General features: G+C 41.4%; 1 long non-coding RNA gene across 1 annotated transcript in view; it reads right to left on the bottom strand.

Moving 5' to 3' along the window:
- The window catches only part of LOC146511371 (uncharacterized), a 115630-nt gene extending 88171 nt beyond the window's left edge, over positions 1-27459 (bottom strand). Inside the window, exons 1-2 of the long non-coding RNA XR_014876245.1 lie at positions 27261-27459; positions 22018-22069 (exon numbers count right to left, since the gene is read on the bottom strand). This is a non-coding gene — a long non-coding RNA (uncharacterized LOC146511371). The remainder of the gene's footprint in view (positions 1-22017; positions 22070-27260) is intronic.
- Between the last annotated feature and the right edge of the window lie 303 nt (positions 27460-27762).

The following is a 27762-nucleotide window of genomic DNA, read 5'->3' as shown; positions in this document are numbered from 1 at the left end:
ACTTTGTCTCCCCGAGTGCCCCATTAAACGCAACGACTGGCACGCCTATCAACACCTCGGCAAAGGAGAGGCTTGTCGGTGTGGCGCCGTGGACTTATGGGATTTGCTTATTGTTTCTCTGCTGCTGTCTGAACTAAATGCAGCTAAATACCTACTGAGATCTCCTGGCTGCTATGAGCATCCAGACTAATGTTCAGCTAAACACGAGACAACAGAGGAGCTGGATGAAACCCCAGAGATACTCTACACCTCACGGCGGGGACAAAGCAGCAGAACTGCCCTTCTGCTGTTTCAGGTCCTGCTCTGCACACACATTTCTCTACACTTTCTCCCCTCAAAATACCCAAAGCTGTGTCTCTCAGTCTCCAGGTCCCCCCTTAGTGACAATTTGTCCACATCAGAGAACCATCATCTCTAACAAGATCTGACTCGTGACACACAGATGGGGAGGGGCTGGACACAGGCAGTGCTAGCGCTGGGTGCCTGCCTGCCCTGGGGCTACAGAAAAACGCCATGCTCAGACTGCCGTGTGAGAGAACACAACTGCTTTCTGCTAAACTCTGCTTTTCCACCATAAGCTCTACCAGCCCACAGCCGGCATCGCTGGGCCATTACAAATGAATGAGATGCAATAAAATGTCAGGAAAAAAACAACAAAAAATGAATGCTACTCTTTATATTACTAAACACACAAGAAACTGAAATGTAATATACAGCCTAAAAGTGCAGAAAACTATTTTTAATCATGACAATTGTCACACTAAGACCTTTAAAGTTATTCATAGCTGTTAACAAGCTTAGCGAGTGCTACAAAGAACAACAGACTGCATTATAACACAAGGAACTTCATTACTGCAAGAAGAGAAAAGATTTTCAAAGCATCCAAACACAATAAGCCTGTGACCAAGCAGTAAGTCATGTGAAATAAGCTTTGTATTGTGACAGAAAGAACAGACCCTATCAGGCCCTCATTTATTCATCTGTCAACCCACACACGGGAAGAGCCGGGGAAAATTTTTTTCTTTGGTGCCTTAAGGCAACTGTCATTAACTCTGCCATCAACATCATCCAGAAGTTTCACGAGTTTGCTAGAATATCATAAATAATGTCAGCTTCCATCTCTAAACAAGACCTTTTTAGTAATGGCATTATATTGCCTGCATATGTTGGTTTAATGTCGGGTTACATAAAGACCCTCAGATATGCACTTTCCATTATTCTGACGACATCTAAATGCGTCGACTTCATGTTTGAATGAGCGCACTTTTCCACAAAAGCTGGAATGGCAATATTACTAGGTCGGATCTCATTAGATCATGTCTAACATGTCTTTCACAAAGAAGTCCAAACTTCATGCAGGCATACACAAAATTACAACACAAAGACTTAGGCCATTGCTACCTACAGCGGGCGTCACCGTGGGCTGTCGTCTGTGCGTTTGTCTCTTGAATTTTCCGAGTCACTCAGGTCAATAAAGAGCAAGACTGTATGGAGAATGCACTAAACAGCTATGAGGAACATTATCATTCAAAGTGAGCGTTGTGTGAATGCCAGATTGATGAACACAACAACGGTGTACATCTCACTCACACACATACACACACACACAGAGAACTTATTTTTACACCCCCACACGTGTGGACTCGCAGCCTCTCTGTTCCGGTCAAGTGCTTCAGCCAGGACAACAACGTATGCAATTAGGTCATGATGGTCAGCGTCACCCACACGGGGGACAACAGTCATTATGAATTTCAAATAAAAGTTAAATCGTACCAGGAAAGAGGACAGGAAATTGTCCAGGGGAATACTAAGTAACAAAACAGAAAAATAAATTGCAGAATACACATTTTACATGATATGAATAAAATTTGAATTTGATGGGCTTAGCTGGTACCAATCTTTTTCGTATCAGCGTAAAAAATCATAACAACCTAACAACAATCCTTCCTTTCTGTTTCTTATCATCCTATTCGATTTCTCAGTAAGATCATCACTGCATCATCACTCTGGAAACCTACATATTAAATATAAATGCAGAGCAATAAAATCAGTGTTATTAAAAACCCAAAATAAGCAGAAATATCTAGTTTTGAATGAACCTGCTTTTGCTCCAAACGCATGAAATTGTTGCATTTTTTTTTTTTTTTACCAAAATGTATTCATGAAGTCCCAGCCAATCTTCTTAGTCCAAGCCAAGTAACGAACAATGATCTCTTTATTTCTGTGTTTCACTATGATTGCAAAGTGGGAGAAGCGGCAGGTTTAGGACAGCCGCAAACAATAAGACCGACCACAGAATCACAGGAGTTATGTTATGGCTGTTTCAACTGTTTTTTTTTTTTTTAGAGAATTCATGATTATATCCACATTTGGTATGTCAAAAAAGCACAGTGCAAGTGCAACTGTTCTGACCAGAAAAGTTGTGGCGTATAACATGTGTGTAAAACAGTTAATGGGAACAGCAGGGTAATAAGAAACATTAGCTAAGTTAACAGTTATAGGTCTTTTGGCCTGGCACTGGTCAACTTGTGCACAGCGTGCTTACAAGCTTGCAATACCCTGGCAGAAACCTTGAGCATCCATGAGCCTCAAATTAACAGGAATTTTCCTTCTGCACTCCTGGCTGCCAACCATGGACTCCCACCAACACCAGCAACACCTTTTTCATGCAAGTAAAATGGAAATTAAAGACAAAATTGTGTTGCTTTTAATTACCAACGTACATTTGAAACTCTTAGAGTTAAGCAGATCACTCAAGCAGTGCACAAAACTAAAACAAATCAACATTTTGATGCTCCTAACAATGTTTCCCCTCTTTACCACCATGCGATATTTTCATGCTTCCACTCTCCTGCAGTACCCCCCAACCCTGCTGGCTGCTCTCACATTCTCACCTCACTCTCCTGGCCCTCTGGCCCTAATCCCTGGCTCTGGCTCTTGACAACCTCACCCACTGAGCTACAGATTGGCCGGCACACAATGCCCCAGATCCTCATTCACCAACACAATGCACTCACCGGCCATACACCTTCCCTTCTCTTTAACTCTCTGACCACATCCCTTCTGTCCAATCCCTCGTTTTTCTTTCCCCTTCATTCATTCTCTTCGTTCATTTAATTTCCTCAAGCTCTCTCCAAGTCTGTCTCTCTTGCTCTGACTCTGTCTTTCTGCCAACTTGGTGGCGACTGGTGGGGCAAAACACAGAAACCGTCTCCCGCCTGGTTTCATTGCAGGGCATCGTGAGCAGGACGAGCCAGACCTCACAAAGCCATTGCAGAGTGAAACAAAGGTTGTGTGCTCCATCATTCAAACCGGGGCCACTCCGACAGCTGCCTCCGCCACGCTCACACTGACAAACGGCCAGAAAAACAGATGGTTTGTGCATTCATGACCAGTTTAGTGGAAGCCCAGGAGTCACCCCCATTCAAGGGGAGGGTTTTTGTCAGCTATTCCGTGATAAAGCTTTTCAGTCTGGTAGAAAATTAGAAATGCATTTTAAAATTGTCCCTTAATTATTGAGGTCATCCCGGCCCCATGGAGGAGAGAGGAAAGAGCTGAGGCTCTGGCTTTGTGACACATGACTGATCTGAAAAGATGGGCTGCCTCATTTCACTTTTTGAATCCTGCCAACACATTAACATACATTTGTCAGTTGCTTCTGAAGAGCAGATGCATTGAATGTTAGAAGCTAGCTATCCTCCGAGGAGAGAAAGTTCATCATCTCAACATCTGATCAATACTGACACTGAAATCGTTCCCCCCACTGAAAATTAGCTTAATAAAGAATACTCCCCCTCATTAGGTCAATTAGGTACTTTTTTCATACCTGCAATGCATTCATGCTTTCTTGCGAGGGACCCGTGCTGTTCCCTTATCAGGACTTTCTCATCTTCTGTCAGTCACAACGACACATGCAAGCACATCTGCACAGCATTGATAGCTGAAGAGTGTGACCAAGCTCTGAGTCTTTCACCACCTCCTCACTTTTAAACTCATTTAGATTAAAAATGGCCCAAGAAAAGAGAGAAGTAGACCCTTACCTTTCAGCCCAGCTCAGTCCTGGGTATATAAAGCTTTGTTTGTCTGTTCTAAAAGCCTTTATTTAAAGTATGCAATATGGAGTTCATATGAATTTCAACCCTTAAAGAATGAAATTCAAACAGGCAAGGATAGCATGTGTAATATTTGACATTTCACAACTTTAGACAATACATAAACAAGTATATGAGACTGAGACAACCACAATAATGGTGTATGTCATGTCATTAAAGAGAGCTTAACAATTGCTTTAAAGCACTGAGGCGTGAACCATAGTGGGGCTTCTGAGCATCATCATCAATCTGTTGGCAAGACACCCCAAAAAAGTCATTTCCAATTGCGAGAGAAAGCATTCACCATGTTGAACTATATCATACACAACACTGTTTACACAAATTAGCTGAAGCGCCAGCCAAAGTGACACTGACTAAACTTACTTTGTTTGGTCCTCTGTATAAAATTAGTTTCACATCTCCCAGTGCCTAACAACGCAGGGAGAACGGCTGAGCAGATATGAATTAAAGATAATGCCAAGCCACAGCACGTCTGTCTCTGCCTCGAAACCATCTGGACGTTCAATATTACATCCTCGTCTACACTTTTCACACTGATCAGGATCACAGTTCTTTGACGTGTCCCCGTGATGCCCGTTCGTGGTTGCTGACTGAACACATTTGTCGAGGTATCACTCTCGTTCTTGAGGTAGTCATGCGATGGCCTTTACAGAAGTTGTCTGTTTGAGAAGTCACAGCTGGAGCAGAGATAAGAGCCGCTAACCTACAAAAACATCATGTTAAAGTAATTTAAATGTAAAATTTGCTATATTTTAAGAAATAGACACGCTAAAATATTAGCATTGTTTTATGAAGTGATAAAATGGTGAATTTTGGTGTCAAAGAAAAGTGACCCGAGAACCGGAAGCATAACTTAACCGCTTTGTGATCTAACATGTTGTGATCCTATTAATAATCATGCAGGCTCAGCATCATTGCACTGGACTGGTAGAGGCAAATTAACATAATCATTGTCTTCATTAGCATAATTTCTGTGCTAGTTTGTCTGTGTTACTTACTGTAACGTATAGCACAATAGAGACACCCAGCAGAATGCTACAAGCTGCAGATAACAGCAAACCACAGACTCTCACTGAGCTGTGAGAGAGCCACACACTATGATACAAACACAGATACACCTTTGCATAAACACATTTACACACACTTCATACACAGGAAGCCGATTGCACCCTGACAGCTTCGTTTCCACTTAAGCACTGCCCTCCTCTGACTGTCCAAGGAAGTGCATACAGTCCATACAGCGGCACAGCTACTCATCAGCGCTGCTCCGAGTCATTACACTCTTTAAAGCAAAGATGATTTCAAGATTAATTTTATTGCTGGTAAAGAGCCTGCAGAAGAAGGTGGATGAGCGGAGTCCTCCCCACCCCATTCTCATCCCCCCCATCACCACCACATCCAGTGCCATTTGTTGTTGGACTGCACCCCTTTGGCACCAGACAGGAATCACTTCCTCAGAACATGATGTGGGAGGTGTTCAAAGATAGACGCTGACAGAAATCTGCTGCCGTTGCCAAAAGCGCTGGCATTTCCACGACACAAGCAGTGACTCTCAGACGGATGTGAGCCGATCAAATAGACGTGATAAAAACGTGTGAATTTGGACAAAAAATAGCAATCAGATTGAATAAATACAAGCTAGAGGTGGGCATAAACAACCTGAAAAATAACTCACAGTATGTTGCTATGCTGCAAACAAAAAAAAAGTATCTTTCAACAGGAAAAATATATCTTATTTGCCAGCGTAGCCCTTTGGTTAGATTCTGACTGGTGGTGTTGTTATTTTAAGCTCAACCAGCTGGTAACTTGATGATACTCAAAGTTGTTTAGTGGCCAAAAACGGATACATTTTCCATCTTTTTTTCCAAGCCTGTACAAACTGCTCTTCAGCATTTAAGCAGAAAGTAATTAAACTCCCAGTAGACTCTAATCAGCATTCATGAGTGGCATCGGCTCTAAGTATGATATACAGTACAGCCCCTGTCAAGGTGATTTCTCACCTCTCACCATTTCCTCCAACAGCTCTCACCATGGCCATCACACACACACACACACACACACACACACACACACACACACACACACACACACACACAGCTGTTGTGTGCTTGTCCCTCCCAAATTAATACCCACAAGTGAAACCGTGACCTGCAGAAGGCAGCCCCGACCCGCCGTCCCAGAGCGACTCAGTGGATCCACCCCCTGAGCACGTGGCTCTGTCTGTCTTCCCCTACTCTCCCACCCATCCCCAAAGACTGAGCAAGGACAAGAGCTTGCAAGAGATGAATAAGGTAATCGCTGGCACGGTACTATAAAGCGTAGGCGTGCGTGATAAAAGATTGCTGATTTGTTTGTTAAGCAAAGAAAAACAACTGAAGTTCTTTAATTTTTTCTGATTATTTCTTTACTCCATACTTCTCCTCCTCACAAAAGGAGCAGTGGTGGAAGTCCTGAAGGATTGCACCCTGGCTAGACCACAGAAAGTAAAAGAGACTCAAGGCTTCAGAGACAATAATGGACCTTGTCTGTACAGTCACCAAATGGCTACTGCTTGGTTAGCTGCAAGCTCCATTTTGGGACCTTTGGTTCCCACATTTAATTAAAAATCCATTATCACCTCTCAGCATAGCGAGCAGCACTTCAGCCTATACTATACAGATCTGCACTCCTAATTGGCCTTAAATGGCTAAATTTATTTTCATGCAACCGGACTTCAAGTTTTCTTAAAGGAGAAGTCAAGCTGTTGCAAGTAGCTTGGACTCGTTTTTAAAAAATAACCCCCCTTGGCAAAAGTGCACCAGTGTTACAACAAATGATTCTCAGGTATTAGAGTGTAGACACACACCGCAACAGACCTTGTGGCAGACCTTGCAGGCAAACAGTTTTTAGGTGATGCATTAATATTCAGAAGGTGATGTTGCCAAAGCACCTTGAGCAGATGCACACTGGCACACACTGAGGGTCTGAGTGAGCAGCTGAAGAGGAAACAATGCAAAAGGAAAAGGATAGATAATTCAAAAATAAAACAAAAGGAAAAAAATCCAATTAAAACAAAAGACTGAGTAAAGAAACCAAAATGACGACTTGGGATAAAGCAAAAAAATAAAAATAAAAAAGAGGAAAATGAGCTCTCCTTCATATTCCAGCACCGCTCTCCTTCATTGTTACCTCGACGATTGCGGCCAGGCCCCAGCTCCCCTGGCAGAACCTAAGTGGCTTGCTGGCATATGGTGTAACCTCCATTTGAGTGCTAAAAGCTGGATATTGTTTTTGTGGAGCAGATGTTGGCGGGCATGGCAAAAGGCACAGCTGACTGGGCTACGCAGCTGGAAACAGTGTATGTGACCCACATACAGGGGGAGCAGTAGTCAACTGAGAGCCACAACCTTAATGGAGAATAGCGAGACATAATATGAAGTTTGTCCCTCTGTTGTCTTTACAAGCATGAAGTTGAAAATAAAGTCAGTTTTAGCTGTTTTTAGCTTGTATTCTATTGCTTTTTCTGCTGTTAATTACTCCCTGATAGCGTGAATACTATCCAAGCGGCTTGATGACTGCTGCACTCTAATTGTAGCTGTAGTGGTAAAGTGGTAAGTGGAATGCCTCAATCGTGACGTTACAGTAGATGCCTGAAATGTGTCAGGAAGAAGCCTCGATCAGGTCAAAATCAGACTCACAGATTGATGAGAGTTTATTTCTATGACCGCTTTAATTTGGGGAGTTTTATTCAGGCTAATCACAGCAGGATGGAAAACAACTTCAGCTCTCTGTGCCTCCAAATAATACAGAAACCACCATGTTTTAAATTGGAATTAAATGAGCTTTCATGCCTAGATTTGAGCTAATGAAAACGAAATGAGGACACTTAAGAGTCCTGACCGATTTCTCAAACCCAGAAGTGTCCTGGTGCCAAGAGTGGACAAATGAAGATTATGCTGAGATTATAATAAGGATGCCAAAGCCATTATCCAGTCTACTTTGACAAATGCTGTGCCTTTCTGTGAGCAGATGGGACCTAGAGTTTGGGTGGGGAAACAGGCAGAGTATCCTTCACCCAGTTGGCTAGAAAAGACTAGGATAAACGGCAAGCCGGGACACCGTCAAGAATCCCCAACATTACATGTAATTTTGTGTCTGAGTGCTTAAGTTCTGTTAATTTCGCTCTGTTTGATGAAAACTGACCTGCTAACGCAACAATCAACACTGTAATAGCACACAGTTATTTATTTTGAATCATTCTGCATCATTTCATGTCTGTTTATTATCAATGTAATATTAAAAAAAGGATTTTATGATGTTTGCAGGACCTCAGCGATCCCCCGCTGATGTCCGCCAACGCGAGCCCAAAGCCGCAGACTGAACAGAGCGTTTTGGTTTCACTCTTTTAATTACGAGTGTGTTAAATGCTGTACAAACTGACCAGAGGCTGCAACAAAGCCTGTTTTCCCTGGTGAAAAGGATTAGAATGGCCTGTCACTCATCAGGGTCACGCAGTGCAGGGGCACTACTTAAAAAGTCATTTAGAGAATTAAGATGCCCCCAATCGGGCGAAAACACCACGCTAAATAAAACAGCAAATAAGTGCCCAGCACAGCCTTGAGGCGTCCGCTGTTGCCACTGTTGACCTGTCTCCTGCAAACTATTTTGTTTTGAAGGTCTAAATCTGCTCTGGCCTGTTTAATCTCTCACGGAGGTCTCATTAATTAAGAGGTTTCTGACGGCACACTGATTCCCTCAGAGGAAATAGCAAAATATGGCCACACCTTTATGCACTCTAATGAGAACAGTAATTCCCTTTGGCTGGGTTTAGCTACATTTGTTCAGGAGCTCCTACAAACAATAGAAAAAGTGCCTATCTCAATATTTACAATGCAGGTGTCCTCTTTGAAGCTTGCCCCTGACCAAAATAGGACTGAAAAATCACCTGCAGCAATACGGGATGACAGAGAACAGATGAAAACATACTTTTCACAACGCGATCTGTAATAATTACCACACAATTACCTCTGATTATTGCCGTATTTTCTGCCTGCTGCATATATTATTGTTTTGCTACCTGGAGGCCACAATGCTAAAAAAGCTAGCAAGGAGTCGCACAAATTAATCCACAATTAATTTGTTTTTGAGAAGTCCCTTAACCCTCCATCGGCCAAGTTTCCCACAGACCTGATGGACTTACTCTGTAATTTTGACTGTAAAAGGAAAACATGTAATTCTCATCTTTCAGGAACCATTTGATTTTTTTCTCCAGCCCAAAACTGGTTGAGGAACAAAGTAATGTGAAGCACACATGGTAAAATCTATCCAGAGCTGATTCTTTCTGTCTGTGTACACATAGCAATACCTTACAAATACCTTGTGCTACTGTGACACACTGAAAATGCCCGTAAAGGTCGCCTTCTTTCCCAAACTGTTTGAATTTGGCCTCTAGCACAAACGGTAATGGAGTAACAGCCATTTAAAGAGCATTTGTAAAATAGGCTGACCAGGCAAATAAAGGGTCACTGATGTACAACTGTCTTGGTTACTAAATGACTTAATGTGACTTAATTCTTAATTTATGATATACTGATCAATCAGTAAGAGGAAGCAAGGTTAGACCTGAAAGCTTGGGGTTAGTGTGACTCATGACTTTTTAGATGTAGACACCTTCACAAAGGATACAGTGAAGCAGGTCTGTATCTACTCATTAAGATGGATAATCTGAGCAGGTTACACAGATTATATCCAGATTACTAAGCACTGCTCCTGCCGCTGATCGTCTTCACAGCGGCTCGGAGGACACACTTATGGACACTCAGGGCCTCTGGGACTGATATCATCGGATAGCGAGATATAGAACTGCTTGAGCTGCTAATACAGAAAAGGTGGACAGTGGGCACGTGAGCACCAGCTGGTTTAGTATGCTGTGCTGTCAATGAGGGGAAAATGTGAGACCTGCAACACACATCATCAAAAAATCAAAAACTATCTTTAAAAGAGCTACAAAAGGTCATCAACACCACACAAGTTTAAGTTACACTGAAAAGCTATTTTTCTAGCTCATTAGTTTGTTTAGCTCATACAGAATTTACTATTAATTGCCCAATTTATAAATGCAAATTGCAAAAAACTACATGCGATAATTTTCTTTGACGAGCATCATTTTTACAGTAAAGGTTCTTAAGGACAAATGGGATGATTATGTTTATTTTTTACAGTTGAAGTTAGTTACATTTTATTCATTTTATTTTGTATTTTAAACTCAGATTCTAATAGAAATTGTAGTTGATGCTATGCTATGAAATGCAGATTTAACAGTGTTTTAAATCATCTCTGGGGTGTCTTAATTAAGAACTGTTTGAAATACCTCCTGAATAAACGGTAACTGTCAGCACCTGACACTGGTAAATACTGCACTTGATCCAGAAGTTTCTCCATAGGATCAGTGTGGGCTGATGCACTATGGCAGTGTGCTGTGCTGAGAGTGACATCCTGATTCCTGAGCTTCTGCATGAGTCAGTCCCATCCTTCCATCTCTCGTGGAGGCCTCAGCCCTCACGTCTCATATCAGCCTGACTTTGATGGACACATGGTCCCCCTGTGCTTGGCAGGACGGTCTTTTGAGGAACTTGAACAAAAATGGCAACAGTGATCGGGTCGACACTCCCCGCCCTCTTACACAAAAGAAAAGAAAAAAAGAAAATTGCACACCATTTTTTCACTAGGTGATGGTTCGTGAAGACCCGAGCACTTCAACTTACAATCACCTTGACAACATTGGTAAAAGTTATTTGTATTTATATCTATCATATAAAAAGTTAGGTGAACATATACAATGATAAATACCTGACAGAAAACAAACTGCCGCTGTATCTATCAAAATAACTGCAGTGTTATTCAGTTAGTGTAACAAATAGATGTGCAGCAGACTATAAACACTCTACCTCACGGGTCTGAGCATAACCTGGATCGATTGTGCACTCAGAACATAATTGCCAACACATCACATACAGTGCTAAAACTCTTCATACTCTTAATTCAGCATGGCGGCACACTTGACTGAAGCAAGGTCTACTCCTTCGCCAACAGACAAAGGGAGTCCTTCACTACGTCTGTGTCAGTCTGCTCATCCCATTATATCCACTCTGCTGCTCCCAGTCATCAGCTATGACGAGCCTTCACCTGAGTTGACAGGTGACTGTCCTGAGGCAGCGCAGCACCCAACAGGGGAGCCTTAACCTGCCAACTATCTGTCAGTTTCCCAAAACCAGCTCTGTCATGTCATCTCCTCCATGCCAATCACGGTGACACATCAAGTTTGTGTCAGGAAACAGTGTTGAAGATTACAATCTAATACAACACTGCCCTGAGCAAATGGGAGGGGCAGGCAATTATTATGACACGGCGATGGTAATGTAAATGTTGGCAGGTCACATAAAAATAATTACAAACAGGACATTTCTTCCTGAGGTTTGACTTTTGTCTGTGCAGTGTGAGGGGTGATGTTCAAGAGGGCAAATTCATAAGAACATAAAAGATTCAACACAAAGATAAAGACAAAGACGGACGTTATTCAAATATCATCTTCATGCTTCATATTTTGCTTCCATGTAGCCAGACTTTCTGGCTTTTTTCACTCATTTTCCGTTCGGTCCTTGTGCCTTACCGTTTTCATAGGAGTGGTCTTTGTTTGTTTAATAAGCCACTTTATCGTGACCTGAATCATTCAAGCATAAAAAGATACCTACACATCTACTTTCAAGATAAATTAGAACTGCACCTAATATACTATATTTCCATTTATTCCATTTATTTCCCATTTCAAAAGTCGCTCCACCTATTTCCCGTTTTCCTAGCAACACATAAAGACTAGGGATGGTTATCGTTTAGGTTTTATCCGATACCGGTGCCAAACCGGTACTTTTGAAACGGTGCCGGTGCTTAAACGGTGCTCAAACCGGTGCTTAAAGAATGGAAAACACAAAATTGGTCCAAAAACGTCTCATGTTCAGCTGTTTTTTTGTAAAAAGATAACAATGTTAGCCTTTTCTGCAGCTATAGGGCATATATGGTATCACTCTTGGCTGGAAGCAGTGCTTAAACAATGGAAAAAACACAAACTTTGTCCAAAATCCTCTTATGTTTAGCTGTTTTCCACTTTTTCTTTGGTCATTTTAGCCTTTTTGGCCAGGGTGAAGGGAGTATCTGCCATCAAACAAGAAGACAGCCACATGTAGCTATGATGGTGTTTGCTAGTTCACCTTACATGCATTAATGTAATAACGTGGTTAGCCTACTCAACGTAATTACACACGAACAACATTAAGCTACTGATGCAGAGAAGAACAGCTGCTGCTGCATCATCATCCGTCATCATTTCTGCTACACTGGCAGGGCTAGGGGCCAGGACTCTCCTCTTCGGGTTTTTGGGGGATGTTGCTAACTCCAGGTCCGATAACAGGCAACCCACAAGCAGTAGATGTGCACGGTGTGAGGTCTCGCAACAAGCTATCAAATACGGCGCATTTCTCGGCTTTAAAAAAGAACGCTATGCGGCGCCAGGTGTTTCATCAGATTTGAAGTGTTACCTCCTTTGACAGTATCACAGTATCAGCTTAAAGCACTTGTTGCAGGCTGCTGAGTTTGCATATTTTGCTGAGAAGTACAGCCAGACTTTTGACCGCTTCGCCTTGGGCATTTTTAATCTGTAGCTTTGCTCTAAAAGAACGTACGTACCTGGACCCGCCTACTATCCTCGGAACGTAAAATGATTGGCTAGAATCTAAAGCGTATCATTCCATACCAGTTGGTGGCGCTAATGCACCTTTCAGTTGTTTGCCAACCGCCAATACAAATGTAAGGAAGAAGAAAGTGTATCACAGCTCAGGAAAAAAAGCACCGAAATAAAGCACCGAAATGTGCGCTGCTTTTCGGTCTGGTTACTACCGTTTATGTCAGAACCGGTGCCATCATGGCACCGGATACCGGTACCCATCCCTAATAAAGACATTAGGGGCGGTTCCAGACTTTCACACATAAGTTCATAAAAAACAAAACCTCAAACTATATCCCTGTTGGTACAATAATAGTTGACTTATAATTTAATTAACTGAAAGAAAATTGATCAGTAATTGGTGTGTTAGTATGTCAACCATATAAATAATTTGGAAAGCACCAAAAACCTCTGAGACAAATTCTAAAATAAAAGTAGGGTGAATATTTTAACGTCTACATTCACAGAGTGACTTGAAGTATGACTCCTAGTGAATGCTAATATATCCCAGTATCTGTTCATTACCTGAAAACAATTTTGTTAAATCAGAGTAACTGCTGTGTCTTAAATCTCACTGATCCATATTTACACTTGCTAATTTGAGTGCATTCACGCTTAAAAACAAAAGCGGGTATCAAAAAATTGATGCTGTACACTTCTTACCCTCAATGTTCACCATCTTGGCTACACAATGGAAAAAAAGTAACTACCAACTAAAGGATTGCTTGGTAAGTCCAGAGACAGTATTAAAACATGGATATAGATTTCAAAGCATAAAAACAAAGCCAGAATGGAAACACATCTGACCTGCATTCTACCTAAAGACCACCAGATAGTGATGGCTAAAAACCTTTTGGTCCCAACAGATGTCAATGGGAAACATCTTTCTGTCCTGACCTTTGTAAACACTTTCCTGTTGGCTTTATGGGCACAGTAACTCATTCGGGTCATACAGAATTCAAACTATGAATATTTTATGAAATTTGGTCAACCTGTGCTTCAAAATGGAGAATTATCTGTGTCATGAAAGCGGACACCCATTGGCTAATGGGTGACTAACGAGTGACTTAAGTGTGGCTCAAGTCTTTAGCCAATGAGCCGCTCCTCCTCATCATATCTGGTTTTGTAGCCAATGGTGATGGCAGAAATGTTAATCAGAAGGTTTAAACTGCATGTGGGTGCGGTCTGACCACCACAACCTTTTTTTTTGGTGTTTTAGTTTGTTAATCCTTTGCCTTCAGTGTGGAAGAATTTAGTTTTGTGAGTGTATCATCAGAGGATTGACAACCTGTAAATATTTGCAAAAATGCAGCAGATGCAAAATGACGTCAAAAATAAAATCTAGAATTTTGCATAATTGTCTAACTTTATAATCTGGATGTAAGGAAGTGTAGGCCTAGTAGGTAAGTAAGAGATGTAACTATGCAATTTAATAAGATTAGGTTTTCCAGCCAAAAATGGCTCTTGAATGAAGGTGACATTATTTTGTGAACTACTATTTGCAATTTGATGAAATATATTTTATATCTGTATCTGTGCACTTCTCATTGTGACTCCCCAAACTCTCACATTTCTGTTGTCCTTTGTTTCTGACTAGACTGAGATTCATTTGCAGAATGGTAAAGGTTGAACTGACCTAGCCCTGTAATCACCGATTTTTGGGTGCTGGGGGGAAGCAAAGCAGTCTGTGCCATATGGCTAACGATCACAATAATAAATCAATTTTAGGCACCCCGTCATAATTTATCTAAGATATTATGAATTTTTCCATTCAGTTGTTTCCAGTTACTTGTCATGGCATTCCAGGAGCTCATTTGAAAAGTGGCAACGAGGCAAGCAGGCAGAGTTTTAACCCACTGCTGAGATTTTACATGGGACTAATCATGAATCATTGATTGATTGAAACTCTGTTATCAGTGGAGGCTTTTTCCTCCCCATATGTAAATGAGTAACCTTTAGGAGGGCTCTGAGTGGCAGCTGTGGCAGATGGGCAGTAACTGTAATGGGGTGGAGGTTGGCCTGAATAAATATCCCATAGTCTGGAGCTTACCTAATATATACACTGCCCGTGGAGGCTTCATGATAGAGCCTATGCCAAAAGAAAGGTTAAGACTACAAAACAAGGAGTATCTGGGTTGATTTGCTGATTAGCAGTGTTGGGAAGGTTACTTTTAAAATGTATTCCATTACAGAATACAGAATACATGCCCCAAAATGTATTCTGTAACGTATTCCGTTACGTTACTCAATGAAAGTAACGTATTCTGAATACTTTGGATTACTTAATATATTAGCATGCTGTTTACAACTACATGAATGTACTATTGCTGTGATTTATTACTGTTACTTAAGGTCCGCGGCTCCGAACCGTAGTAAAGGGACCTCTGGCTAATAGGTGGGTTCTGTGTCGGGCTCGTAGCTGAAAACTAGCTTTACTTTGTTGTCTGGGTCAACTTTGCTAGTGAGAGACAGAGAGAGGCGTTGAAAGGCTGCTCCAACGGAACTTATTGTTTTTGGAGGAAAACACGAACACGGTGTACAGTCGAGTCTTAATAGCTTACTTACAACTGGGCTCGTCAGGCACTCTTCTTGGCTGCAGTGGTTATTATTATATTTACATGCTTCCAGCTCCCGTTTTTGCTCGATGACTAGGGATGGGTACCGGTGTCCGGTGCCATGATGGCACCGGTTCTGACATAAACGGTAGTAACCAGACCGAAAAGCAGCGCACATTTCAGTGCTTTATTTCGGTGCTTTTTTTTCCTGAGCTGTGATACACTTTAGATTCTAGCCAATCATTTTACGTTTCCGAGGATAGTAGGCGGGGCCAGGTGCGTATGTTCTTTTAGAGCAGAGCTACAGATTAAAATGCCCAAGGCGAAGCGGTCAAAAGTCTGGCTGTACTTCACAGCAAAATATGCAAACTCAGCAGCCTGCAACAAGTGCTTTAAGCTGATACTGTGATACTGTCAAAGGAGGTAACACCTCAAATCCGATGAAACACCTGGCGACATAGCGGGTTTTTTTTAAGCCGAGAAATGCGCCGTATTTGATAGCTTGCTGCGAGACCTCACACCGAGCACATCTACTGCGCGTGTGGTGCCTGTTAACGGACCCGGAGCCCTGCTAGTGTAGCAGAAATGATGACGGATGATGATGCAGCAGCAGCCGTTCTTCTCTGCGTGAGTAGCTTAATGTTGTGCGTGTGTAATTTACATTGAGTAGGCTAACCACGTTATTACATTAATGCATGTAAGGTGAACTAGCAAACATCATCATAGCTACTGTACATGCGGCTGTCTTCTTGTTTGATGGCAGATACTCCCTTCACCCTGGCCAAAAAGGCTAAAATGACCAAAGAAAAAGTGGAAAACAGTTAAACATGAGAGGTTTTTGGACAAAGTTTGTGTTTTTTCCATTGTTTAAGCACTGCTTCCAGCCAAGAGTGATACCATATATGCCCCATAGCTGCAGAAAAGGCTAACATTGTTATCTTTTTACAAAAAAACAGCTGAACATGAGAGGTTTTGGACCAATTTTGTGTTCTCCATTCTTTAAGCACCGGTTTGAGCACCGTTTAAGCACCGGCACCGTTTCAAAAGTACCGGTTTGGCACCGGTATCGGATAAAACCTAAACGATACCCATCCCTATCGATGACAGCTCGTACTTTTCCTTTTTCTCCCTCCCTCGCTCACAGACACATAATGTGTATGGCAGCTACATTCTTTAGAGCTATACCTGTAGCATTCTGCCTATTAGCTTAGCACAACAACAACAAAAAGACCTCTCTCACCCAGGAAACACGCAGAGAGAGAGCGTCACCCTGTAACCATGGCAACCGTAACGCTGCCGCCTGGAACAACAGAACGTAGCTGTCAAACAAAACCCAAACAGTCCTGACCCGCCACAATATGAAACAGGGAAGTACCACCGTGTAATCCATTTATTTCAACAAAGTAACTGTATTCTAAATACCACCTTTTTAAACGGTAACTGTAACGGAATACAGTTACTCATATTTTGTATTTTAAATACGTAACGGCGGTACATGTATTCCGTTACTCCCCAACACTGCTGATTAGAGAAAATCAGTGGAGGGGGACAAGGATTTAAAGTGACCTCAAACTAACAGTGCCGTTATGTGGAGTCTATTGGCGTTCAACAAAATAACAATAATGATACATAAAAATGCTCTGAATCACATTTAGTATGATATTTTAGATCACACTAACTTTAGATATTTGGGATTCAGGTATTTGTTTTACTTTGATATTGCAAAGCACCATTTGCTAGCAATGGTTGGTGCAACTTTCCCAAAGTGCAGGGTTAGGGTTTGCACATATGATGATTTAAACCTCACAGGGTTATTAGTGCAGCAGAGAAAAGCAGACGTGCAGGAGGAGAGCTAGGGCTTTTTTAAAAAATCCAGTTTCATCAAAATTTGTGATGGTGTGCTCTCTTATCTTTAAGCATCATTCTTTAGACCCCCAAGCGTCCATATTAACAGAAACATAGTACCTTGAAAATTATGAAGGACCTAGTACTAGTAGATGTCTAGATAGTCATAAAATTCAAACGCCCTGTTAGGAAAACAGTGTTAAAAACAGATAAGTTTATCTTTAAGTGGATGAACAGAGATGGAGCCAGTGTTAGGTGTCCATCTGAAGCACTGAGTGATTAAGCATTTTGATTTGTAATTAGTTAAAACCATAAACACAGAGGACGTCGTCACCGAGTACCACCTATTTCAGTTTGAGACTTTTGAGGAAGAGAGAAGCAAAAGGATTTTTATGTAGAAAGAAAGAGAAAGACGGCAAATTCAGCGGGAGAGAAAAACTAAGACAGGCAGGAAAGTGATTAAGACTCAAAAGTAATAAAAAGCCACAAAGACAAGTTAGGTCACCCTGCTCGTGATCTGAAAGCCACACAGAGAGCAAATGAAAACATGGCAGCACAGACTCAGGCCTACTGAGAGGCAGAGGTGGAAATGTCCATTTTCCCCCACAGCCTTAAATTATCGTGACAGCCAGTGGCTTCTTGCTACTGCAAAAGTGAGTGATTAGTATTATCGTTTAAATTGTAATTTGGCAGTTAATTAAAGTGACCTTGGTGTCTATTGCTGCATCTGTAAACGGGCAACCAGAGTGCCGTTCCGTCTCTCAGCCGTCTGTGAGGCCGTTGTCACCAGGGCCCGCTACAGGATTAAGTCACCCTGGTGACAAAACCAAATTAAGCAGCTGTCACCGCCTACCTGCAGCTCGGAGCTTAAGATGATCAACTTATGACCGGTCGGGGAGCAGAGCCTTTTCCTGCTCTCCCTCCTCCCATTATCATTCAGTTTTTTATGATTAGTTTTAAAGGGTTTTTTTTGGGGGAGCATTATTAAAAGCGCGATGTTAAGAGCGCGTTGCATGAAATCATCAGTGCCACGTGTTAATGTCTGATGAAAAGTCTGTGACAACATCTTTAAAACTCAGTGGAGTGTCTTTAACAATTAGTTGTGTAGCTCTGTCTGTGGAAAATTGTTCGCTGCAATTTCAGAGTCGGACTAAAGCGTGCAAAATGAAAAAAATAACAGAAATGCAAATGTTTGAGATTGCTGGCCTTTAATGTTCTAATACTGAGGGATAGATCCGACATGACTGAGGGGAACTGCTGGAAGGTGTCCACTCAGTAAACAGCAGGATGTTATGATAAATATTTCATATGGTGATGTAAACTATAAAGTAAAAACGGACATACACAGATAAATTATGCACACAGGCTGCATTCTTAATTGAATGACTGTATAAATGTTTCATACTCTCACAACAGTTTAAGGTAAAAAAAAAAAAAAAAAAAAAAAAAAAAAAAAAAAAAATCACATGAAACTTGGAAATTACATCTCTGCTAAACTTACTTCCTCTCCACTTGCCTATCAACTTCAGCTTACGGCTCACGATTTGTTGGATATAGACAATTTTTGTTGTTTCGTCCCTGCACACCAAAATCTCTGGATTTTAAATCATTCAAGATATGACAGAAGAACAACTATTTGCGAATTGCAGTCATTTTATACTCAAACTTAATTGCACATCTTTTTTATATAAGCAGTCAATGACTGCTTGAAGCATAGAGCCTATGGACAGAACCTGATGCTTCTTCAGTGAGTTGAGAGCAGGTGAGTTGCTTTTGCAGTATGCTTTAGGTAATTATCCATTGGCACTCTGAAGCTTTGACCAATCAGAGACCTGGCTCCACTGGCAGCCCTTTATACCTATGTCACAACATTGCGTCCAGCATGTTTAAAGGATAATGTGGTATATGGTATCATGAAGTGTTTCTCTCCTTCTCCCCACTTTTCTCTTCCCGTTATTCTCGTACGAGTTGATCTTGGTTTCGTCTATTCAAAAAGATTTTCAGTACCATGGAGACTTTTTTTAGATGTTTTCTGGTAAAGTCTAATTTGTCCTTCCTCGTCTTGAGTGTAGCTAGTGGTTTGCACCTTGTTGTAAAAGCTCTGTATTTACATTCAGGAAAACATTGTTTGATTGCAGAGCATCACAACAGTATGCCTTCCTCCTTGAGGGTCGTCTTAACTTGGTCATATTTTGTGAGGTTGTTTTTCTTAACCATGGAAATAATTCTGTCATCATGCGCTTTAGTTTTCTTCTGTTGTCTTTCAGACATTTTGAATGTCCTGAGCTGGCAGCAATTCACCAGATTTTTCAAATCTTTGCTCTCTTTTTTGTTTTTTTAGCCTAATAATTGCTTCCCAGACTTACACTGATATCTCTTGGGGACATGTATTTAACATTCTAGTGGAAAGATATTAAATAGAAATTTAACATTTTGAATTAACTTCAACTATTATGTCGGCTTCATCTGTCATGAAATAACAGAGGAACAGGCTTCACCTGGCCAACATAGCTGTTTGTCACTCAATTGTCAAGTTGAATTTGGGCCTCTTAAAATTGAGACCTATGCACTTAAAAAAAAATGGGTGTAATTCCTAAACAGTTAATGTAAAATTGTGATGAAACTCTTTGAATAAAAGTTAAAAGTATGGATTTTAATTGTTTAATTTCAACCCCTCTGTGGTCGTGTCCACAGACAAAACTACAAATTATGGACGTAACTATCCAAGAAGATGGCATCCCATTGCCACATGGATACCTCATCATCTAAAAAGTCTAAAAGAAAAAAAAAAATTAAAAAGCGTCAAGTTAAAACTGTGGATAGATATTTATAGGATTTTATTGGTAACTACCAATAAAAATATCAATCCAGTTCTTTTTTTTTAAATTCTTGAATTCAAAGTTTAAGTGTGGAAAAAAAGGGTTTTTTCAGTGTCAAAACAACAGTTTTATTAACTATAAGCGCAGAAGAAAACCAGAGCAGAAGAAAAAGACTTGACAAAAATCTTTTGTTTTGCAATTTGTCAGCATTGATATAAAGAACCAATAAATCAGGAGACATGTGACTCCAATGCACTGAATTATATTGAACCAGGTTTTATCTGGAACCAGTTCAAGTCAAATCTCTAACTGAACGCGCTTTTCATTCCTTTGGCTTCTGTTGCAGCCGCATTACCACAAGCGCACTATTACTAATGTTAACCTGTTCCAGTGTAAATTTCTCTATTATGCACATCAGGGTTGATGGGAAGGGAGGAGATGGCATGAAACTTTGTTACTTTACTACAAACTACAAGTCAAAGATAAAGCCCAAGTTTCACTCTAGCAAAGTACTTAGTACCACTCTAGTTACAGTCAGAAGGCTACTTTTGACCATGGAACCAATAAACATCAATACAGATGATACAGAGTGCAGGACCAATACAGAGTCCATGTTACAACAAACACTGCTGTTGTTAATGAAGTGACTCACATTTAAAGGCCACATATGTGCACACAAATGTCACACTCATTCTTATCAGACCTGTGCTCAGCCTGATATTTTAAAGCTTTGAGAATTACATCCCATTACCAACTCAAGTATGCAAAAACAATTTTCATAGGTTATTATAAGTTGACGCTGAGTCCCTATCACATTTTCATGGCTTAGAGTACCGCTTGAGTACAACCGAGCCATTATTAATGCTATCAGTAATATGTCAAATGTGTGAAAAAGGTTATAGCAGGCGTCCAAGCACTGAGACATAATCAGCCAAATAACTCCAAGAACCTCTGATCTCTTTGCAAAGCAGAGCCTTCAAATGATGCTGTACTCAGAGACTGTGATCATGGGATTTCTCTATAGTTAAAAAATGATGGCCTCAGAATACTTCTCCACAGACGCATCAGCCTGAAAGACAACTGCACGCAGATTTAACACTCAAGCGTGCAGCTGAGGTTAAAACAGGTGGCAGGAGATGCAAGGGGTGGGTGAGTGGGGAGAGTTGGTGTGGGAGACATCACAACAAGCCCTCATGATAAAACAGGCCCATACAGACTGACAGCAGGTAAATTGTATGTCAGCAAGGTCTGCATTTCAATCCTTGCATATTTTCAACAGGCCCGGATGAAAAGCCTCCCTGCTTCGCTGCCTGCAAACAGTCTGATTCAGTGCTAACTGTTTTTGATTAAAATGTCAATAAGGCTGTGGGCTCCTTTCATCTCTTGGGGCCCCAAGCTGTCTGTCTACTACTCACACCCCCAGCTCCCACAAGTAGGGTTCGACTCGTGACATGGGCAGCTATTTATCTACTCTGGGAATTGTGTCAGGTAATAAGCCCGGTCTCTGGGGAGCATTTAGCCTGATAGGAAAAGCTGATTGGGACAAAAGGCCCCTGAATCTCATTCTGCCTCCCGCAGTAGCAGGTGACTGCCGAGGTAAACACAGTTCTCTTGGGATGAAGAAAGGCACGGGGAAGATTTGGGGTAAAACACAGTGGAAACAAGCGATTGTGTTTAATCAGAGCAGAAATTGTGATTCACTGAAGAGGAAAGGAACACCCCAGGGTGCTGTTTGCCTCCATCATTAGCAGAAGATACAGTAGTGGTAACATTGCACTATACTTGCTCTAAACATAAAAACAGACCCATAAAACAGAGGAGACTTGCTACCCTGGTACATCGTGACGGATTTTATCTGATTAACCAGAAGAAGAAAAAAGCCACGAACTGATGTCATAAAAAAAACTCAGCCTGTAGATTACAACACTTACCCAAAAACAGGCACATGAGGATGCTGTCTTGTTTGGCTTTGTTTGTTTGAGCCTGAGAGAAGCAGAGAGGAGAAGGCAGGATGGTCAGAGCAAGCAGCAGCTGTATCCACAGATGCTCATGTAAAAACATCCTTATTCACATGTTCCCCTCCACTTGTTTGTTTCCTGGTAATTTAGCCCTTCAGCATGAGAAAAAAAAATGCTGCTTTGTTTTCATACTAACAAGGCAATTAGCAATCATTACAAATTTCTACTCTGGGTGGCCTACAGGCAGATACTGGTAATGATTTCACCGCATTATTTAATCTACAATTCATGGGTCTGAGAGCACATGTAAGACAATAAGACATGCATAAAAGTTGAAATCCTGAATCCTGGGCTAAAAATGTATTTTTCTGCCACCACTCCCTCTGCCATATCTTATTAACCCTATGTGCATAATAGATCGCCAATATCTGCATAGTTTGAGCTATGAGCGCGGGGCAAGTGTTTCAGGTAAAGCAGTTAGGTGGAAATTACAGCAGACAGGAGGCACTGACACCAAAAAGGGTTATAAACGGTGCTCCCTACTCCCCAAGGACGATCTGTCATGCTGCGATCACCGTAAGGCCACCGGGAGACCAGAGCAGACCAGAGGGAAGGGAGACGAGACTCCTGACAACTAAATGACAACTACACATAAAACAGAATTGGTTACATTAGAGCAAGCGCAACAGTTAAAATTTGCCTAACAACTTTAGTCATGTGGCTTGGCAAAAAAAAGCAGCAACGCCAGAAACCAGCCCAGGTTGTAAACATAACCATAAACTACGAGCATTTAGTGTGGCTAGCAGGTTGGAAGCAGCTTTTCACAAAGCTAGCTGTTAATTAAACAGCTTCAAACACCGTTACTGACCTCTGTCAACGTCCTTGCACTCAATACAGCCAAACCTTCCTCTGTGCAGCTGGCATGATTTCACCACGCAAAAAGAAATAAATAAAAATGGAAAAGAAACAAAGAAGACTTCCTGAAATCATCCAAATTTAATTTAATCTGATTAAATTTGGATGATTTCATAGGTCCAGTTTGACAGCACCTTTATAAACATCTGCATCTAACCTGACCGAACCATAACATCAACTATAAATCAATCAGAGCACAAACACAGCCAACATGCTAATTTTTCAAAATATGTTAGTTGTTTTATTATGAAATGTCTGCAAGGGCACAATTAGACACTATACTACAAGGACAACATGTTTTTTTAAAGCCCTGATCTTACAATGACAAGAAAACCTTCAAACAACAGACTGTATATTAAAGATGGATGCTGCTTCTGGAGCTGAAAAGAGAAGCCAGTGCAGAAATTCCTCAAACTCACGAGTGGAGGATGCGATTCCTCTAGTAGTTCGACTGTCTAGGAGAGAATGACTCTAATGTTTATCTGTTTTATGACCTCAGTAAACAGTTTCCTGATCACTTTATGTTTCAGCAGCTAGCTTCAAATCTTTTTAATATAGCATGATCTTGAAGATTATGGCTCCATTAATAAAGCACAGGATTCTTTGAGGAGTGATTTTACAATCTATCCTATCCCGTCACAGATGCTGGGTTTAAAAGATTTAAAGCCACTAATATTTTCATAAATATTAGTGGTTTTACTTCTGTGCACACAATCTTTATGTGGGAATGATAGGTGTGCAAATCTAAATTAAATTTGCTAATGAGTGAATCTATATTCTCTGGTTATTTACTAAAATAACCATAGCAGATGCACAACCTCCACTTTTCTCCATGTTCATGGTCGCCAGCTCTCTGTGGCCTCATTTCATATGCAGGTTCATCTGGCTCTGGACAAGCGTGGGTCCTTGCTGCAGAGTGGCCCTACAGTCTCCAGGGCCAGGCCCTCTGTTCAAGGTCCCCAGGGGCCAACCCCCTACCCTGCTTACCTGCTTCAGTTAATATGAGCAAGCTATGGCTGCCATATGTGAAGCTGTAGGAAAGCAGATGCTGTTTTTCCATTTGTGAAATCAAGTTTTTGGAAAGCAGTCAGCATTTTGATGGTCAGGCTGAAGCAAGTGCAAAGGGGTGAAGGCAGCGGAAATGCAGCAGGGACAGTTGTTTGGTGTTTTGTGCACATACTGCAAGGTCTCATCATAACTGCGAGGATGTGAGGATATGCTGATCTCGCAAAGTGAGGGCATGCCATTGTTTTTAATGCGTCAACTCCTGCATTCATCCATGAAAGTTCAAAGACACACACACACACACACAGGCGCAGGCATAAACACAGTCACGATGTGTATCTGTCTGTAGCTGAGCAGTTCCTTTGTCAGTCATCTGCTGATACTGATAGACAATACGGGGTTGAGGATGCGTGTCATAAAAGAGAAAAGCCTGAGTGACAGACTCTCTCGCCATCCCTCTCCTCCACTGCCTCCATCTCTCACTGTCCCCAAACATCTCACCCACAGCAGCCTGGATTGCTATGACAAGCCTGACACCTGTCAGTCATGCACTCACAGACAGGATGGAGAGGACAGCAGCATACACAGGTCCACATGTTAGAGCAGAGCAGTACTGACCTCACTTTACCACTCATCCACACACACACAGTGCACAGGTAGTGCTGCCACACTGTGACACTCCTGATGTGGCCCCTGTGAAACAAACGGTTTTTCCTAACGTGGCTGTGTAGCATTTAAAGCAAACAGGGAAATTATTAAATAAAACACTGGTAATTTAATTCCTTCTGCAACAGTCTGACAGCAGTAATCCATAAAGTAATACAGTGTGTAATGTTTTGATATGGATAATATTAATGCTACAATTAAAGTTGTGCTGACTTGATGTTTGAAAGGTTAGATTTCACACGATTATGCGCCAAAGCGCCCAACGACCGCCACCACCAACTCCCTCCTGGCGACAAATTTCATTAACAAACCTGATGTATACAGAACGCGCAGCCACACTTCAAATGGAGGACATAAATTTCAGCCTGTGGGGTACAGCGGTCACATTACAACTAATCAACTGCTCTCCCTGTACCGTTCTGGGAAAAAAAAAGTCTTCTTCTGTTGAGATGGGTGGGGGAAGATAAAGGAAAATATGACGCTTTATTTCTAATCAGCATAAATTACTAGCATCCATCAGGTGAGGCTCAAATTAAAATCCTCATCTGACAAAGCGATGGGAAATGTGCGAGCTCACTCATGAATCAGTGTGATTTAAGCCAATCATAAGACGGCCTCAAAGCCAAAATTCACACTAAGGTTTAACCCAGTTGCCCCTTCTTTACATTCTGTCGCTAAATCTTGAAGGGAATGTGTGGTTCTGAAAGCCAGACAGGGTTCAGACACAATCGCAAAGGAAAACAAGTCCTGGCTTCATCGTTAGCGCATGTATCAGTGGCTGTGTTGCACTGTAGCCTTCTGTACCGTCTAGGGGTTGCGCTGATCTATTTCATGCCAGACATTTTGTCACAGTAGGGAAACCTGGGGTCTATTAATGAGGGCTGCGTTCTATTTAGAGGAGGTCATGCTTTTGCGCATGCTGGTTAACTGTCATGGCTGACAGGGACACTTAATGCAACTGAGCCATCATTAATCCCACCTATGGTCTCCCCAAAGCAGACAAAATGTCTGGTTTGAGAAAGGTCTATTAGCTACCGCTGCAGCTGATGATACTTTGCTTTATTAATCTACTAGCACCAACACTGCTCCTGCTCTGAGGTCAAGTGGATCGCCTGCTGAAACAAACCCAGCTGGCAGTTACTGAACATTTCTCTTAAGGATTGCCTCCACGCTCTTAACATGTTAACATATTATCATGCTTTTTTGTTGTTGTTTGGGGTTTTTAATGACACATCCTAAGAGAAACAGGCAGTGAACACCACAGCCAAGGCTGCACCAAAGACAGCCCTAACACCCCCCCCCCCCCCCTCCCAAAAAAAAAAAAAAACACTTAAAAAGACAGATAGGGTTTCACAGTATCAAACTAGTGGATCAAAGCCTGACAACATGAGGGGCAAGGCCAACTTGTCAGAGCTGGCAATTCCAGAACAAGGTTCATCTAACATGGGCAACACATTATTAGCTGCTGACAACACCAGTCAAATCAAAGGATGTTGTCTTTGCTCTATCTTTTCACTTCAGCTCAGTGTGAGAGTCTTGGCTGCTGGTTTGCTGCTCTCATTGACTCTGTTTCACTGTGTGCACGTGTGCCTGTTAATCCTCTGCTCATCTGCAGAGCTCACTGTGAAACACACACACACACACACACAGATTGAAGCAGACCCACAATGATCATATTAACTTCACTCATTCTACTATTTCAAGTACAAACAAAACTCCCAAACAAGTATTAATCTAAATGTTGTGTTTAGTTTTGTTTAGTTTTAACGGAAAGCACTTGCCAGTGTCCAATGTGCTCCAGGCACTGTGGATTTTTTCAAAGTGTTCTGACTTTTTCTTTTATGACCTCTTGAAAACAGTTCCCTGTCCAATCCTCCCGATTCACAAAAAACTGTGAGTCACAAAACACACAAATTTCAGCAGTGTGGACCAGCAACCAGCAGAGTTGCTCCCTCCATGTAACAAGAAAACATGTAAGTGAGTGGGGCTTGTGTCCAAAGGCATTGTGGGAGTGGACTTCAGGCGAGGTGGAAGACTATTTTGCATATTGTTACATCCAACCAAAAACACTTGCATTTTCATAGGCAGGCTTACAGGTTGTGAGGCATGAGCCTCTGATCAACCAAGGCCTTAGGAAACATGAGCTTGTTTGTGTTTTACAGCCTCTTGTCATCATGCAAAATACTCAGCAGTACCTACAGAAGAAGGTAATATACACGAACATAACTGTACTCCTTGTGCAAAATGCATTATTTCATGAAACTAAAGTATAGCAGAAACACTGCAGAATAAACGAGAACTCTGAGAAATGTCAAGTAAAATGCTTGCAGCATTAAAAGAGCAACCCTCCGTTTACAATAATAAACACGTGGCGTCCCATGAACTCTGCCAAAACATTACTGTACTTGCCAGAAGCTCAAGGACAGTACAGTAATGTTTTTATACAATATGGGCTCCACTTTAAACGAGACATATGCGTAAAAAGAGGCGAGAAGAACGGGAGGTTGTATTTAATGGGAAAAAATGTGTATGTGAAATGTGTATTAGAAGAAGAGAAGAGTGTTTATCTGAGATACACGTTTGAAGCAGGCGTGAGAAGGACAGCAGTGCATAGTCGAAACTTGGCTTACCTGGACTACCTGGTATTTGCTGTAACTAAGCGGGACTTTATCATGTTGCAGAAAAAAACAGAAAAACACAAAAATAAAAACGTCTGCTGTTAAGGGACATTTTTCTAAACTTATTCCAACCAGAAGTTCAGAAAATTAAAAGACTAAAATGGCTCTGCTCTGGCTAAACGGTGAGCTAATTGACAAGCCCCGCCCACTCCCAGACCCTCAAAAGAAAACGTGGAAGGATTGGTCAAATTTAATGTTGCTATTTTTGGTTTCTTATCATCTGTCTGCTATTTTCATAGGTCAGAGTTATTTTTAATGTTGTTGTTTTTGTATTAAAAGACCACACAATATTAGTCATTGAAAAAGGACACTTATTAAGAAGCTGAAGGTAATCGCTTTGATTTTACTAGCAAGTTAAAGCCAAATGTTTATCAAGAGGTAATTGTTATCTCACTGGTCCTTAAAAAAAACCAAACCCCTGAGTATGAGATATGTTTTTTCAGCTTGGCATGTA

Source organism: Neolamprologus multifasciatus, chromosome 9, assembly GCF_963576455.1.
Source record: "Neolamprologus multifasciatus chromosome 9, fNeoMul1.2, whole genome shotgun sequence".
Taxonomy (NCBI): Eukaryota; Metazoa; Chordata; class Actinopteri; order Cichliformes; family Cichlidae; genus Neolamprologus; species Neolamprologus multifasciatus.
This window is presented reverse-complemented; position numbering and strand designations above follow the sequence as displayed.